General features: G+C 40.5%; 1 long non-coding RNA gene across 2 annotated transcripts; it reads left to right on the top strand.

Annotated features, from left to right (window-relative positions):
* Positions 1–6,448: 6,448 nt before the first annotated feature.
* Positions 6,449–10,112, top strand: LOC102081152 (uncharacterized). 2 transcript variants are annotated; one of them, XR_003220559.1, is made up of 3 exons: positions 6,449–7,310; positions 9,131–9,189; positions 9,274–10,112. It is a non-coding gene; the product is annotated as an uncharacterized LOC102081152 (long non-coding RNA). The 2 variants fall into 2 exon arrangements; XR_269307.4 differs by having other exon boundaries at positions 6,455–6,659.
* The last annotated feature ends 5,343 nt before the right edge of the window (positions 10,113–15,455 follow it).

The following is a 15,455-nucleotide window of genomic DNA, read 5'->3' as shown; positions in this document are numbered from 1 at the left end:
ATACTTCATATAGGCTTAGAGTGGCAATTATTCACATTCATGATGCAGTGAAGGAAGGAAATCACACATTGAATACTTACCATTACTACAGAACCTTAACAATGACACTGAGACTGAAACGAAGACTGATTACTGTATTTCACAAGGGGAATATCAGATGGAAATAATGCACTAGTTTTAAAGCCACTTCATTTTCAGCATAGAGAGGTAAGGCATTCAGTACATTTTTTTCTTACATTTGCGAGAGTGTAAGAATTAACATTTCCAACTCACAGCTCCTGCAAAGCACATGCCAACAGGGATCTGACAAGGCCTGAATTTTAGTATAACAGCTTTTCAAATGCTGTTTTTTGTGGTCCTGTAAATGAAAGGAAGGCTGCGTTAACTACTGTGTCTCACTGCCTCTCCTTATCACGGCACCCTATTTATGGGAGACTACAATAACTGCATCTTCCTGTCTGTCTGCACTTTTATGGTGGCTGTGGCTATGTGCTGGTGTTACTGCTTAGCTGCAACATCCCCAATAAAGTATTTTGTGGAAAAAAAACAAAATCTATTAAAAAAAAATTATAAATATGTATAGCTGCTTATATATACCAAGGAAGTGTCCACTGCTGTTCTGCATAAGTCGACTATGGAATGAAGCAATCCTGCACTTGATGGTGACTTGTGCACTTGACTTGAAGTTGGCATCTAGTGTTGTTTGCAACATCCCCATCTAATCCCTGATGAAGGTATTAAAGTTCTGTTGGTATTGTATAGATCTAGGAATTCTAGGATGCCCCACATTAGGTCATAGGCTTAATGTGGGGCATCTTGGAATGAGTCATTGACTTACTTGTAGTCAATCCAGGCAGTGCATAGGTTGGCAAGCCCAGTCTTGAAGTTTCAGGCGACTGCTCTGTTTACCATTAGCTGGTATTTTCGCCCCCTGGTGTCCCTGCCCATTCCTTACTGTGCTTCGCTCATGTATTGAGCTACGCACATGGTCATTTAGTCACTATGATGCCTGACAGGAGCTTCCATATGGTATGGAGGCAGGTTATTGACCTCCGGTAGTTGGATGGAATTGGTCCCTTCTGGGGATCCTTGGGAATCAGGACTGTCCGGCCTTCAGTGAGTCATTCTGGGTGTGTTTCATCTACTAGCAGCTGGTTCATTTGTGCGGCCATACGCTCATGGAGTGCAGTCACCTTCTTCAGCCAGTAGGTGTGAATGTCTGGCACTGGTAGCGTTCAATTCTTCATGCTTGAGACCCTTTCTTGGATGTCTTCCACTGTTACGGGATCCTGCTCAGGGAGTTTGCTGTGGTCAGCTCTTACTTTACACTTTACAAGCATGACACCTCAGTACTGTAGAGGTGGCAGGTCATATTTTGCTTTTTCTTTGTATATTTCTGCTTTTGGAAATAAACATAAATCATAATAATATAAGAGAATACCAGGTGCCAAGACGGTCTACAAGAGGGTCTACAGCCATTGTTGCTACCTCACACCCATACAAATCTATCCTGTCTTTTCTCCTACTCCCATTTTTTTTGCCTAGCCTTTGAGTTGCTCTAATCCACATAATGCTACCTTCGTCCCCGTTCCTCTTTCCTTGTTCACACTGTCTGACTGTACTCTTTGAGGGTCAAGTCTTCAAGTAAGACACAAGGAGTGTATTGTGTGTGCGTCCTTTAAATCACATCTTTCTGTTTTTCATCATAGATCCAGTGTATCCCTCCCAAACATGGCCTCCACCACCTACACACAGTCTAGAGGGATGTTAATATATTATCCATTTTACATGTCCTTGGCTCCAAAGCTGCTATAGACTAACTTGTGGCGAGTAGGCTATAATAAACAGTCTTTGTGGATAGGAGGCAGGGCATATTCTTTTAATTTAGTTGAAATATGATGCTCCTTACGGTGCTTGTCATTTGCAATCTCATTATGTATTTATGCACTTCCGTGCTGCAAGAACATAAGAATAATAATAAAAAAAAATGATACTGATTAAAACTTGAGTCCATATATTGCCTTCTTCACGTTGTCTTATTTTTCGGTGGCATTTTTACACATATAATTCAAATATTGCAGACCTTGATGGAGGAAAGGAGATGAAGAAATAACAAGAAAATGAAGAGAATAATAAAATTCCAACCATATCTGCAGCTCCAGATTTTCAAGTCTGTAAATAGCTGATATATGGAGAAAAACAGGAAATAGACATGAGAGTGATGGGAGGAAGAGATGCGCCATGTTTAAAATGAGAGAATTACTGTAGCACACACACATGCATCCACACACATCAGCAATGATTTCGGGCCATGGCCTGCCGTCTCTATGACTTTCAAAGCAGGCAGGAAGCGGAAATGAAAAGGCGATAACACATGAAATAATACACAAGCACAATAATGCACATAATATCACATACACACACACACACACACACACTTGTGTTAAATGTCACTCAGCTCTGGTTATATTGAAGTCTAGATGTGTGTCCAGCGCAGACAGCATTGACTGACAGAGTCTGACTTCTGGTGTACGACAGGCTGAAACAACTCCACACCGCAAGTACACACATTCACAAAACCACTCGGACAACCATATAAAAGGGCAATTTGTAATGATGGATGATCATTATTGAAGGTGGTGCTAATTGGCCGTTGGTCATTCCAGTCATCTGTCTATGTTGGTGTTTTGTGTGCCTGTTTGTTATGACCTAGCAAGCATATCTCACTTACAGTACCAACCGTGAACATTGGCAGGTTAATATTGTCCCAGTTTGATCACAGAGTATAATAAGGATTTTGGATTGGTGTCAGAGTGGTACATTACGGCCTTGTTTCATGCGAATGTGTGTGTGTGTATGTGTGTTTCACTGGTACCAGACTGGAAGCCACAGCAGGTGGGCAAGCAGCATTTCAGGGAGGCATGCACACTGCTAATTATTATCTGGATCAGTCATATTGTTGGTTGGCATCTGTGTTCATGTGTCACCCTGGTGAGAGGAAACAAAGATAAAAACTGGATGCTGCTTGCGCTCTTCATTACATGGCTGGTGGTAGCCAGACTGGAGTTAACAAAAAAGTCAGAGTTTCCAAACTCTGGTGCTGGGAATCCTATGTGGGATTGCTTTGTATAAGGTGTGTGGGATTTTCTTTTATTAAATCCACAATCATTTCTGTATTTCAAGGGCTGTAGAATTAGCGATGGTCTCTTTCCTGATGTTAGGATTTTTCTCATTTTTACACATGTCAGAATCATAGCACTGTGCGATACTGTAGTCAGTCATGCTTCCTCAGCATGGCATAAATTAGTATATATATAGCACAAACATTTTAAATACACAATCTGTTAGCACTATTAGTTGTCTTTCTAGATCTCATATTACTAGACTCATTGTATTTACAGCCCACACTTGGCTATCCTGCTGTGTCTTTGTCCTACATGCCAGAATTTGCAACTACAGCTCATTCTCTGTATTTAAATTCCCCAAGAATCATGAGAAAGCGGTAAACTGATTTTTTTTTTTAACCATCCACACTCATTGAATGCTGAGGATTATCACTACTATCCACCTCTGCGGTGATTGTGTTACACTGGAAAGTTTTACAAACTTTCACAGAGACAGCTGGGATCGACTGGATGTTTATGCTGAATAGGGCCTAACTGACTTCAGCTTAGGACTACTTTCCCCTCCTGCTGACATCTGATGCACAGTTGGTGACTGTAGTATACCAACTAACAGGGTACGATTTTGGGGAAAAATCAGAGGGGAGTTTGATTTTGAAACATTTCTATTTATGAAAATAATTTAAAAACTACAGTGAGACTATACACTATAAACTCTGTTAATATATTTATTAGTAATTGCTGCTATCAATGTAAACTTGGTAGAATAATTTAACCTAAACAAGTTTACAAGTTAAACTTAACTGCAGTCCTTGCAAGAATATTCTATACTCTATGAAGAGAATCATCCCAAAGCAGACCCTGGTTAAAACACCCAGTATCAGCCTTTTGAGCATTTAGTGATATTGTGATGGTCAACAGTATCACAGGCTGAGGTCAGATCCAATGCAAAACAGAACATTCTCCTGCATCACTATGCATCAAATTGTCAAATTGGGGACTCATTTCCCTGGAAAAATTTTACAAAAACCAGACTGAAATTTATCAGGTATGCTGCATTTGTCCAGAACACCTTTAAACTTCTTAACTACAACCTTTTCAAAAATATTAGCAATAATTTGTCATTTAAAATTGGTCTATAACTGCTATGAAGAGAAGCTTGATTTTTTTTTTCAAGATCGGGTGGATGACAGCAAGCAGGTGCTTGAACGGATACCATTTAAGAGTTAATTACAGTGAGCACTCCGGGACAAATAGACTGAGAGACATTTTTGAAAAAGAATGCAGGTAAAATGTCAGAAGAGCACGAGGGCGCTTTCGTAGAAGCAACTAATTTTACCAGCTCAGGTAAAGAAACAGATAATATCCATCCATCTTCTTCCACTTATCCAATTCTTTTTCATCACTTGGCTGCCATGGGGGGAGAAGCAGGGTACAGCCCTTGACAGATGGCCAGTCTGTCGTAGTGCCAACACAGAGAGACAGGCAATCATTCATACATACATTCATGGTCAATTTATAATCACCAGTTATCCTAACCACACTAACTGCATGTCTTTGGACTGTGAGAGGAAGCCTGAGTACACAGAGAGAAGCAACACAGACACAGGTAGAACATTTAAGCCAACTGTCGCCAGGTGGTGGGTTTGAACCCAGGACCTTCTTACTGAACCACACAGATATTTCTCCTTTGACACTTTGTAATGTACAAGGAGTGTTATGTTAGGAAGATGATTGAAACAGATTGTAATCTTTCCAAAATAACTAGCCAAGCAGAAAAAAGATTTTTTTTGCTGACATTACTCTTTTTTTTCTACAAAGAAAGAAGGAACATTTTCATGATCTTCTTTAAAAAAATTTGAGATGACAGGTGGAGCAGAAGTAACAATATCACTAACCGTGTCAAATAACACCTTAAGGTTATCTCTGCTCTTTGAAACCAGGTTTGAAGAATGGGCAGCTCTTGCTTCTTGCATCAAAGTGTTAAAAGAAAGTAAAAGATCCTTTAAATGAAGGAGGTGAAAGCGTAAATGAGTTTTTCTCCGCAAGTGCTAAACTTTTCGACAAGAAAAGAACGGAAAGACCTGAAAATAAGAGCTAATCTTGTTTTAACAGGATATGCTTTATCTAAAATAGAAAGGCAATAATTATTATAAAGATTTATTGAAAGATCAACATCATTATGAGGGGATAAAAATAAATTAAAGCACAAGAAAATTAAACAGCAGTAGAAGAATTTAAAATGCATGAGCTAACCACATGACAGATGGGAGAGAGAGGCACTTGATAAGACAAGATTTTAAAAAAATACAATAATGATCAGAAATAAAAGTGTCTTCAGAATAAATACACTTGATATTTTAACCCAAAGTAAAAAAAAGTGTGTAGGTCCATGGCACGTCAATGATGCAACATTTGTTTGAAACACTCCAGCACTCAACCAGATCTTTGAGGCTGGCTGATGAAGAGTGACCACAAAGTCTGACGAGGGATAAATAGTCAAAGTCATGCTGCCCAGCTTCAATGAGAACTTAAAAAAAGAAAGAAGTAAGTTATCAATGTCAGAAGGCACCACCTTTTTTTTCAGTTTGTGTAGAAAAGCATCTGTTACTCCCTGAGTCCTGGATTGATGTACATAGATAGACTGCTAAGCCAACAACAGCGCAATAGATAGACTAAAGTGTGGTTCAGAGATTTTTCATCAGTGTATAAGAGTGGAAGTTGTAGAAGTAGTCAGATGTCTCTAGCAGGCACTCAAGATTTCTCTGGCTAATCTGGCAACCGTAGCCGATCTCATGAGAACACCTGTACAAGACTTTTTTTCTTTGTTTAACAGATGGAAGATAGCAGATTTAAAGCTGTCTACGAACAGCATGAACAGCATACTGTCAACTGTGGTGTTGAAGTTGCTGTGAAGCAGAAAGACATGATGCTTGAGCTTGATGCAGATGTTGTAGGAGGAGGAAGGTGCAAAAAAGTGGAGCAAACAGGTGGACTACATCTTATGCAAAAGGTGATACATCTTATATACCTCTTACAGGTGGTGGCAGCTAGGCAGAATCACAAAATAGTCTGTAGGATGGCTTTGTGTTAGGATGCCTGGGTCGTTGACCCAGGGTTTTGAGTTTATTATGTTATTTATCATTTCTAGTCTTTGGTTTCTTTGTTAGAGTTCTGTCTTTTGGTTTATGTCTCTGTGTAATCCTTAGTTGCTGTCTCCCCTGTCGGCTATATCCCCGTGTCCAGTCAGTGTCTGTGTCTGCCCTGGTCCCACGTCTCTGTTCCCTCTGTAGTGCCTGCCTGTGAGTCATCGTCTGTAAGTTCAGTCTGTGTTATGTTTCCTGTTTTACTTTGAAAGTCCATGTGTCATGTAAATGCGTCTGGTTGTGCTTCCTTTGTCTCGTTAGGCCTGATTTGCCGCAGCTGTGTTTCCCTCCTGTTACTCATTCCCTGATTGTTCCCTCTATGTATTTAAGCCCTGTGTTTCAATTTGTCAGTGTCACGATCTACCCTTATCTAGCTGTGTGTTCTGTCTGCGTAAGTGTATTTTGTATTCCTTGTTTTGTTACCCTTTTGAGTTCACGTTCCGCCTCCGAGTGTCTGCACATTGGGTCCTCCTACTACCACTCCTGCCTGCACACAGCCTTCACATAACACTTTGAAAGTCAGGGAGAGGAAGTGAAGGTAGGGAAAAGGATTTAATAGTTGAAGTTAAAGACTGAAGGATGTTGCAGAGCTCAGGAAGGAGTTGAGACAGGTGCTTGGTGGTATAGGAAAGAATTACCAGATGACTGGGAAAGTGTGGCTGAAATTGTGAGGAAAAAACAGTAGACAGTGGAAACAGGAAAAAAAAACTTGACTATGGAATGAAGAAGTCCAGTAAAGTATTTAAGAAAGAAGTAACAAAGAAAAAGTGAAATAAGCAGAAAACTAAAGAAAGTAGACTGAAATACTGTGAGGCTATTGCACAGCAAAGTGTCACAATCCGGCTGTGTGCAGGCAGGAATTGGACCCAAACGCAAACTCACGGGAAACAGGACTAAACTCAAATACAGCTTTATTGCTGAAAGAAGGAAACGGCGATACAAGTAATACAAAAATAAAATGGGAGATTCTAAAGGACCTGGCTCACGAGGAAACACACGGAGGGGCACACAGTCATGAGGGAGGACGCGACACAGAACTGAGGTAGATGCGGACATAAATACACAGAAGGATAATGAGGGGCGTGGGAGCACACAGGGAACACAGCTGATACTAATAATTATAACAAGACAGGGCAGGAGCAACACAACGTGACGTACACTGACGGGAGACTATCAAAGTAAAACAGGAAGTACACAGAGATGCGGACAGGAGGGAGAGAGAGAACACGGGGAGAGCACAGACATAACGGGCTGGGGAAAACATGGAATAAAACACAAGGTGGAGAAATGAGGCACTGAGGAACTCACAGTTAGGGGGACACAGGGGGTAAATACACGAGGGGAAATCAAATAAACTAACTGAATAACCTAGGAACCATGGAGTAAATAATGAACAAAACACAAGAAAACTAACAACACTGGGTCAAAATGACCCAGGACCATGACAGCACAGACAGAAGTAACAAAGGGGAAAAAGAGCTTGACATGACTAAGACGCCTGGGAGTGACAAGAATGGGCAATGTTAGAAATAAATATATCAGAGGGACAGCTTAAGTTGAGGAATTTGGACAAAGGATGTTTAATATGGTGCTGCGAGATAAGAGGAAAAGAGGAAGACAACACAGGAGGTTCATGGATGTGATGAAGGAAGACATGGAGAGGGTTGGTGTGACAAAGGAAGCAGACGAATGATGAAAAGGAGTTATTTCTAATTTTATAGTAGATTTTTTTAACCTTATATGATAAAATATTATAATAAATTATGATTAAACATTGTTTCACCAATATAAAAAATGTACAGTTTGTTATCTGCAGTAAGCCACAGATGAGTTTACACTCAGATATGACAGCAGAATACTGTCCAAGTAGAGAGCTTTATATCTTATTAAAAATCAAGGTGCTGCATTGTTATACCTTTATCCCAAACACATGCTTGGCATATCCAATGGATTTTATGGCCAGAAATATTTACTTGCCATTGCTAAAAAAGCCCTCTAATTACCATATCATAAAGCCAAACCAAAGGAATACAGTTTTACATGGAGGATGAATCAAAACTTTTTTGTATGGAGCTGCTGCCAAGAAATATTTAATACAATAATAAGTAGTGTAAGAACTTTCTTTTTCTTGGCTCCCAAATAAAAACTCTGATTTTGGGCAATGCCAACACGGAATTAAGGTTGATGTGCCCTCAATACTCAGCGAAAGTAAACACACACTACACTGCAGTGGCCAAAATATAATGTTACCATAGTAACAACATCATCCCTGATCTTAATAGTAGATTTTGTTAGGATTTGTGTATTTGCGCTGTACAGATTTCTTGATGGAATGATGTGAAAGTGAATTTTTAATTTGTTATTTTTTCACCCATATGCAACCTGAGGAAGGTGTATCATCTCAGCAAAAACAAATGTGTCTGTAGGTGGAATCAGAGTCAGGACTATTTTTAAGAATGCAAAAATTAGGTAACAAGATTCTTGTCTGATGGTAAAAAATTACTGCTACTGCTACACTTTTCTATTTGTTTAACTATATAAACATTTTTTCTTAATACACGCCTAATTTACACAAACATATCTATATAAGCATGTTTTTTTATCCCTGAGCACTTTTAGCTTAACATTCACACACTCGCTCCTTCTCTGATGGAGAGAGCATTGAGGAACTGGATAAGGCAGTATCCAGGATTCCAAGCAGTGAAGGACTGTACCTTTTGGGAGACTTCAATGCTAAAGTGGGGGTCGATTTTGAAGCCTGAACATTTTGCTGAGTTCACAATGGGCTAACATGGGCAGGATGAATGAGAATGGAAAGAAACCACTAGATTTTGCTGTCATATGGTCTGCATGTTATTACAGGAGACACTGTAGACACCCAGTGTCCTGCCATTGGCCCATCTCAACCTTGCCATCACCAGGTATGCGGACCTGAACAGCATCTTACACACTCGCTGTTACCACAGTGCTGACTTTAACACAGATCACTCCCTTGTTGTCACCAGCGTGAGACTGATGTTCAAGAAGAGCCACCATCCCAGAAACAAAGGCTTCCAATACACATAACTCCTGCTGTAAAACTACCTTTATGATTAAAGGCACTTAAAGACACCTTCAAAGAGAACCTGAAGACCTCAGTAACAACTGACAATGATGCTGAAACTTAATGGTCCCAACTCCAAGATTCCAATAATCCCGGGTTTTGGAAGGAAAGAGCACAGGAACACAGTTTGGTACAAAACACACTGGACGGAGATGCAACCAGTATCAGAAGCCAAGAGGAACATACTGCTAGAGAACAAGCAGAACCCCTGCCCTAGTACACGTGATGCTCTCCGAGCTGCTCAGAATAAGACCCAGCAAACTGCCTTCCAGTGTGCCGAAGCCTACTGGCTGAACCTCCGAGGGAGGATTCAGTCAACTGCAGACAATGGAGCTACAGGCCACACAGCCATCAAGACCACACTGCTGAAGTCCAAGATAGGAGGTGTCATCACTGACAAGACCAAACAGTTTGAACACTGGTGGAACACTAGCTAGAGGTGCATGCTACCCAGAATGTGGTGACTGATGTCACCCTGAGTCTCTCAGTTATGGAGGAGCTAGACAACCTGCCTCCTACCGAAGAGCTCAGCAAAGCCATCGACACCCAACCCTTAACGCTGTATAATCATGTCATGAGTTAAATGGAAGTTTATTAAAATATACTATTTTCCATGTTTACAGTAAAGTTGAAACATCAGATGTAAATTCCAGCATGTGATGGCTCGAGGTAGCCAATAGGCAGATGTTAGTGTTTTCTTTTTAAGATAGTTTGTGCAGGTGTAACTGAAGTTATGTAGAATTACACTTTTTGGTAGAGTGGGAGGGTATAGGAATGAGAAAGGTAAATAACTCATGTCATCACCAACTTGAAGATCCAGAGAAGGAGCTTACTGCAGACAAGAAATTTCTATACTAGTGAGGGCGATTCTAAGGATTTTAAAGAATATCTTAGTTAAGGAATATAATTTTTGGCAAGGTGTGGTCTCTTTCAGAATTTGGGCATGCTGGGACCTATTTAAGAATTGCTGTGCTACAGGTTTGAGTTCTGTATGTAAGACTCTTGTGCAAAAGTTCAATGAGGAAGCTTTGTAATCACTCCTGTGCCTGCTCTTCTGGGTGTTGGTTCCTTTTCCGTTCTTTACATCAAATAAATGTTCAGTTCTTTCAAGTGATCTATCCTTATTGAAGTGCATATTTGGATATCACTCAGCATTTCTGTGCTTAACAACTTGAAAATGAAAATGAAAACTGCAATGATTTTTCATTTATTTATTTATTTATTTATTTTTAACATCGGTATAAAGAGACCACTAAATTAGGTCACTCTCAAACACCTCATTTGACATGCTACTGCAGTTTTAAACCTTTCCGCTACTGATAGCTGATGGGTTTTTTTTTTTCTTTTGCCAACACATCTGGATTTTAAATTATCGTACAGACCTTTTACTGACATTTCACATTTCACAGATTTTATCATGTTCATTTTAAGCTTTCCACATCCTGTAAACATGCCATGATATTTCTACATTGTTTAGTGCCTATCACTGACTGCAGAAAAAGCAATTAGCTGCAATGGCTTGGACTGCAAAGGACATGTTTTTAATCGGTAAGGTCAGAAGCAAAAACATGGTGAAATAATGGAACCTGACTTTGAGTCCTTTCCACATTTTTTCCCATAATGCCACTGTTTCACAGCAGCAATCTGCATCCATCACAATATTTCATCTGAGGAAAATCATGACATTTACCAGACCGTGGTGGAGAAGGTCTTGTTTTTCAAGGACTCACAGTTTGATTGGTTGTTTTTTGACCTGCAGAATGATACAATACTACCATATTTCAGTTGAGGTATATGTGTTATTTGTAAGATGTATGTGCAAAGTTTAAGTATGTAGAAGGGAAGTTAAAAAAAAATGTATTTACCATAATGACTACTGGGCTGGAGAATTTCTGTTATGCTTATGTCTTGCCCCCTCTTTTTTGCATTCTCTTTTTAACAAAACCTCATTTTTTTAATTTCAAATTTTCTGGCATTTTTTCTTTAAATACACCTATTTGATCTTTTTTCTTTGAGGCTACTATTTAGATGTTTTCTTTTTCTTCTTTTTTTCCTGTTGGATTGTCCACACAGAGTTCTGGGTTTCAGGGGGCAAGGGAGAACTCAAGAGTGCTGCAAAGTGTGGAAATCACACAATTGTAGGTCATTCTCTGTTGATTTCAAAGTTTCATAGTTTTTGTATTAAAAAATGTTTTCAGTTTTAACCACTGTGATTGCTTGCAACACAGAAAAATAAGAGGTTCCTTGAATAGACAGCTTCTTCATAACAATACTGCATTATCTCTACAACCATGATGCCACTTCCTCCTTCTGTCAGCCAATTTCCAGTGAGGAAACAAATGCTACAACGACCTTTTAAAGCTGATAAAAAAGCCATTTCATTAGAAATGTACTGATTGCCAACTTTTTGCTGCCACAAAGGATTTACCAGTACCAGATGCTCCTTAAACAGGTGCTGCTGTGAGTTTATCATATGGTATTTAAAGTGTGTCTCTTTCTCATATATATAGACTGAAAGAGACAGACCACCCCACAGGGTGGGCTGGGAATGTATTTATTTTTTTTTAATTTACCGTATTTTCCGCACTATGAGGTGCACTTAAAACCTTTAATTTTCTCAAAAATCTACAGTGCGCCTTATATTCCGGTGTGCCTTATGTATGAATTCTGGTTGTGCTTACTGACCTCGAACCGATTTTATGTGGTACACGGTGCTCAAAAATCTGTCAAAAAATGTTCTAGTACGACTTTGGCAAGCTACAAAGCCGCACCGCTTGATAGATTGTTGGAGTATTACTGGGTCCGAAAGTCCGTCACCTTTAGGTCCCAAAGTCAAACGAACACTGCGACATCACTGAGAGTTAAAAATTGTCTAAATTCTTTCATCTTTAATAAAATGATCAGCATTGCTGCTTTACCAGGTATAACAATTAAGTTTAACATCCAGGCATCCATTAAAACAGAATTTATTAGGTTTAACAGAGTTAGACGTTAGCAGGAAGTTAGCTCGCTAGTTTCCACCTAAACATGATATACCATGTTCTGACTGAGAGATTTCTGAAAAAATTAAAACATACAGCTCTGCTATCACTTCCAACATAAATGAAGACAGAAAAAAAAACAGCAGTGACTTTTGTAGGGTTAGTGAAGTTGGACTAGCTGGTATATAATGATGTGCTACGTGATCGCTAGCGACACAGCTATGTTAGCATAACATAAACACAGGATGAATGCTAACTTTTTTCCACTCGATAAAAGTTAACGTGAGGGTTCCTGATGGTTACGGACAAATGCAATCGCATGGCAGGATGCTGTAAACGGACCAAACTTCAGTCAGGAGAACAACTGAGATAATCCATTCACAATACGAGGTTAGTCATTAATATACTGCAACAACATGGGAATAGAGCAGCTGCGAGAGAATTCAACATTAATGAATCAATGGTACCTCAACCAAAAAGGTGCTTCAGATCTGATGCCGGGAACTACTGTGAGCACTTGCAACACAGAAACGGCAGTGTCCTGGCAGTGCTTGTGCTTATCTGCACAAGCACTGCCAGGACACTGCTGTTTCTGTGGCTCTAGGCATGTGGATAATCCCTGCTCCACACACCTAATTTTTCCCTCCCTTTCATTCTGCAACAGAGGGCTGGTTGCAGTTTTGTCCCAGCAGGCAAGTTGGGTTGACCGCCCAATTGTGTACATTAGCTGGAAATTGTCAGATGAAGAAGCCCGGTATACCACCGTGGAGAAAGAGTGCTTCGGTAGGTGGTCGACTCTCTTTGTTATTACCTCCTGGGCTACACTTTTGCCCTCTGTTTGGATCATGCACCGCTGCAGTGGCTCCACCACATGAAGGATACCAATGGCTGGATCACACGGTGGTATCTAGCTCTCCAGCCTTTAAAGTTTACAGTGGTCCATAGGCTGGGGGGGCGGAGATAGTTTTGGCTGATTTCGGTGGGTAAGACTAGGCTGGATGGCTCCCCGACCTAAGTTGGGTGGTGGGGGTGTGTGATGGGGTGTAGCTGGTGACTCGGCTGCAGAGGAGGGGTGAAGTAGTGGGTTCAGGGTGTGGTGTCAGGGGGAGGCTGGTTGTCACTGCTGGTGAACATCATCTAATCAACCCTTCCCTATTTTAGTAGCTGCCAGGGATGGAGAAAGGAGAAGTCGGAGCAGCTGATCGAGTGATGACAGGAGCAGAAACGCCAAGCAGACTGTCAACCATTGGGTGCGAGGGTTTTGGAATGTTACCAAAAAGCAGCTGTGACTGTGTCGTCTAAGGCAGGAGTGGAAAATAAAAGCAAAAGAACACGAGAATAAAAATGAGTCGTGCCTGTCCTTTCACATTATTATACTCTTCTTTCAAGTCTTGAGAACAAGGAAACATCATAAACTTTTAACCCTTTTAAAAGAGACACAAATCTGAAGCCATGCCAAAATAATACTAATAATAAAAGAAAAAAAAGCTGCATCAGAGACATGCCAAAGGTAGCACATGCTATATTCCTGGGATTCCACAGGGATTCTTTTCTAATCTATTCTATAAATCTACCAAAGCAAGTATAGGTAGTGTTTTTAGGGTGACTCAAATACAGAGACTGGGATTTGTGTCCTGTGTGAATACTCCGGCAGGGTCATCAGCTGGGTGCCATCCCTTACAGATGTTTCACCCCTTTGATGCCAGACCATGTCCAGGTGGTGGGGCAGCAGTAGAGATGTCTCCCTGCTGCTCCCTACAGCCCTAAGATCCCTTTCTGCCCTACTTTGCAACTACCCTCCTAAGCCGCAGCCAGAAATGCCCAAGTTCTACCTCCTCAGCAAAATCCTTCATGGCCTTCCTCTGGCTGGCTTTCATAACACCAAGAACCCTTAATCATTGTTTGGTAGATTTTCCAGTGAAGCCTCTACAGCCAACTTCCATTCTTAGAACATTCTTAGAATATTCCCAACTTTATAATGCCATCACTGTAAAAACACTATGTTATTCACTGTGGAGCATCATAGATATTACACATTTTGCTGTGATATCTGTGCTCCACCTTTTCGTCAAACTATATAACATTACTCAGCTTTTTTTCCTTTTGTCTGGCATACACAGTGTCTGTACCTCTGCCAAGCATCCACCTTTTTTATCTCTCTCTCTCTCCCTTTCTCAAACACACACACAAACACACACACACTTTGCATTTACCATGCAATCTCATACACACACAGCCCCACAAACAGGAGTGACCTTGCCTCCCGTGGGAAGGACCATGTTTAATTGTTCATCAGCACTTTCCTCAGTGTTCTGCAGGCTGGGAATTAAAGGAGAGGAGGAGAGGGAGAGAAAGGGGAGTGAAGTAGAGAAGTTAGCTCCCAGGAGGATACCAAACACAGAGGGAGAGGAGAATACAAGAGAGAAGAGTAGAGAAAACCAAGGCATGTGCCTAATTGTTTTGGAAGCAGATGGACAAACAATCAGGCAAACACATTCTCTAACTTAATCAACTTCAGCATGATGAGCATCCTGAGAATAAGCCCAGTAGCATAGTGAGTAATTGTTCTATATGTCTAGTTAGATTCCAATAAGAGCGCAGTAGCATTGATGTATTGTTAACAATATGGTGAGTAACTGGGGAATGATATGCTATTTAAACCTTCGTAAATCACACTGAAACATTAAACTACTGCTTTAATGGTACATATATTGGTCCCTCAGCTCTTTCGTACCATGTATGCTGACTAATCATCTGCTGACCAAATAGACTGTGATGTGTGAAGTGATATTCGCTGATTTATTTCCATCTCTTTTCTCTTCTCTCCCTCCCTCTATGTTCACTCCTTAGAATGTCTTCTATCACTGCTGTTTTTCTTCCCTTGCTTTCATTGTCTGTGCACTTCACCCTCTCCCTTCCTCTCCTTTGCACTCTTTCTCCAGACTTGTGACTAGATAGGGTGGCAGATAGTGATGAGCCAGCAGTGGCCATGCTCGGCTGCTTTGGCTAATGGAACTCTCCTGTCTCTACAAGGCCTCACAATGTAGTCCAGGACAAGGGCCTTATCTTGTGATCTTTGTGTGGGTGTGTTTGTGTATTTTCT

Source organism: Oreochromis niloticus, linkage group LG6 (genome assembly GCF_001858045.2).
Source record: "Oreochromis niloticus isolate F11D_XX linkage group LG6, O_niloticus_UMD_NMBU, whole genome shotgun sequence".
Taxonomy (NCBI): Eukaryota; Metazoa; Chordata; class Actinopteri; order Cichliformes; family Cichlidae; genus Oreochromis; species Oreochromis niloticus.
Note: the sequence above shows the minus strand (reverse complement) of the source record. Positions and strands in the feature narration are given on the sequence as shown.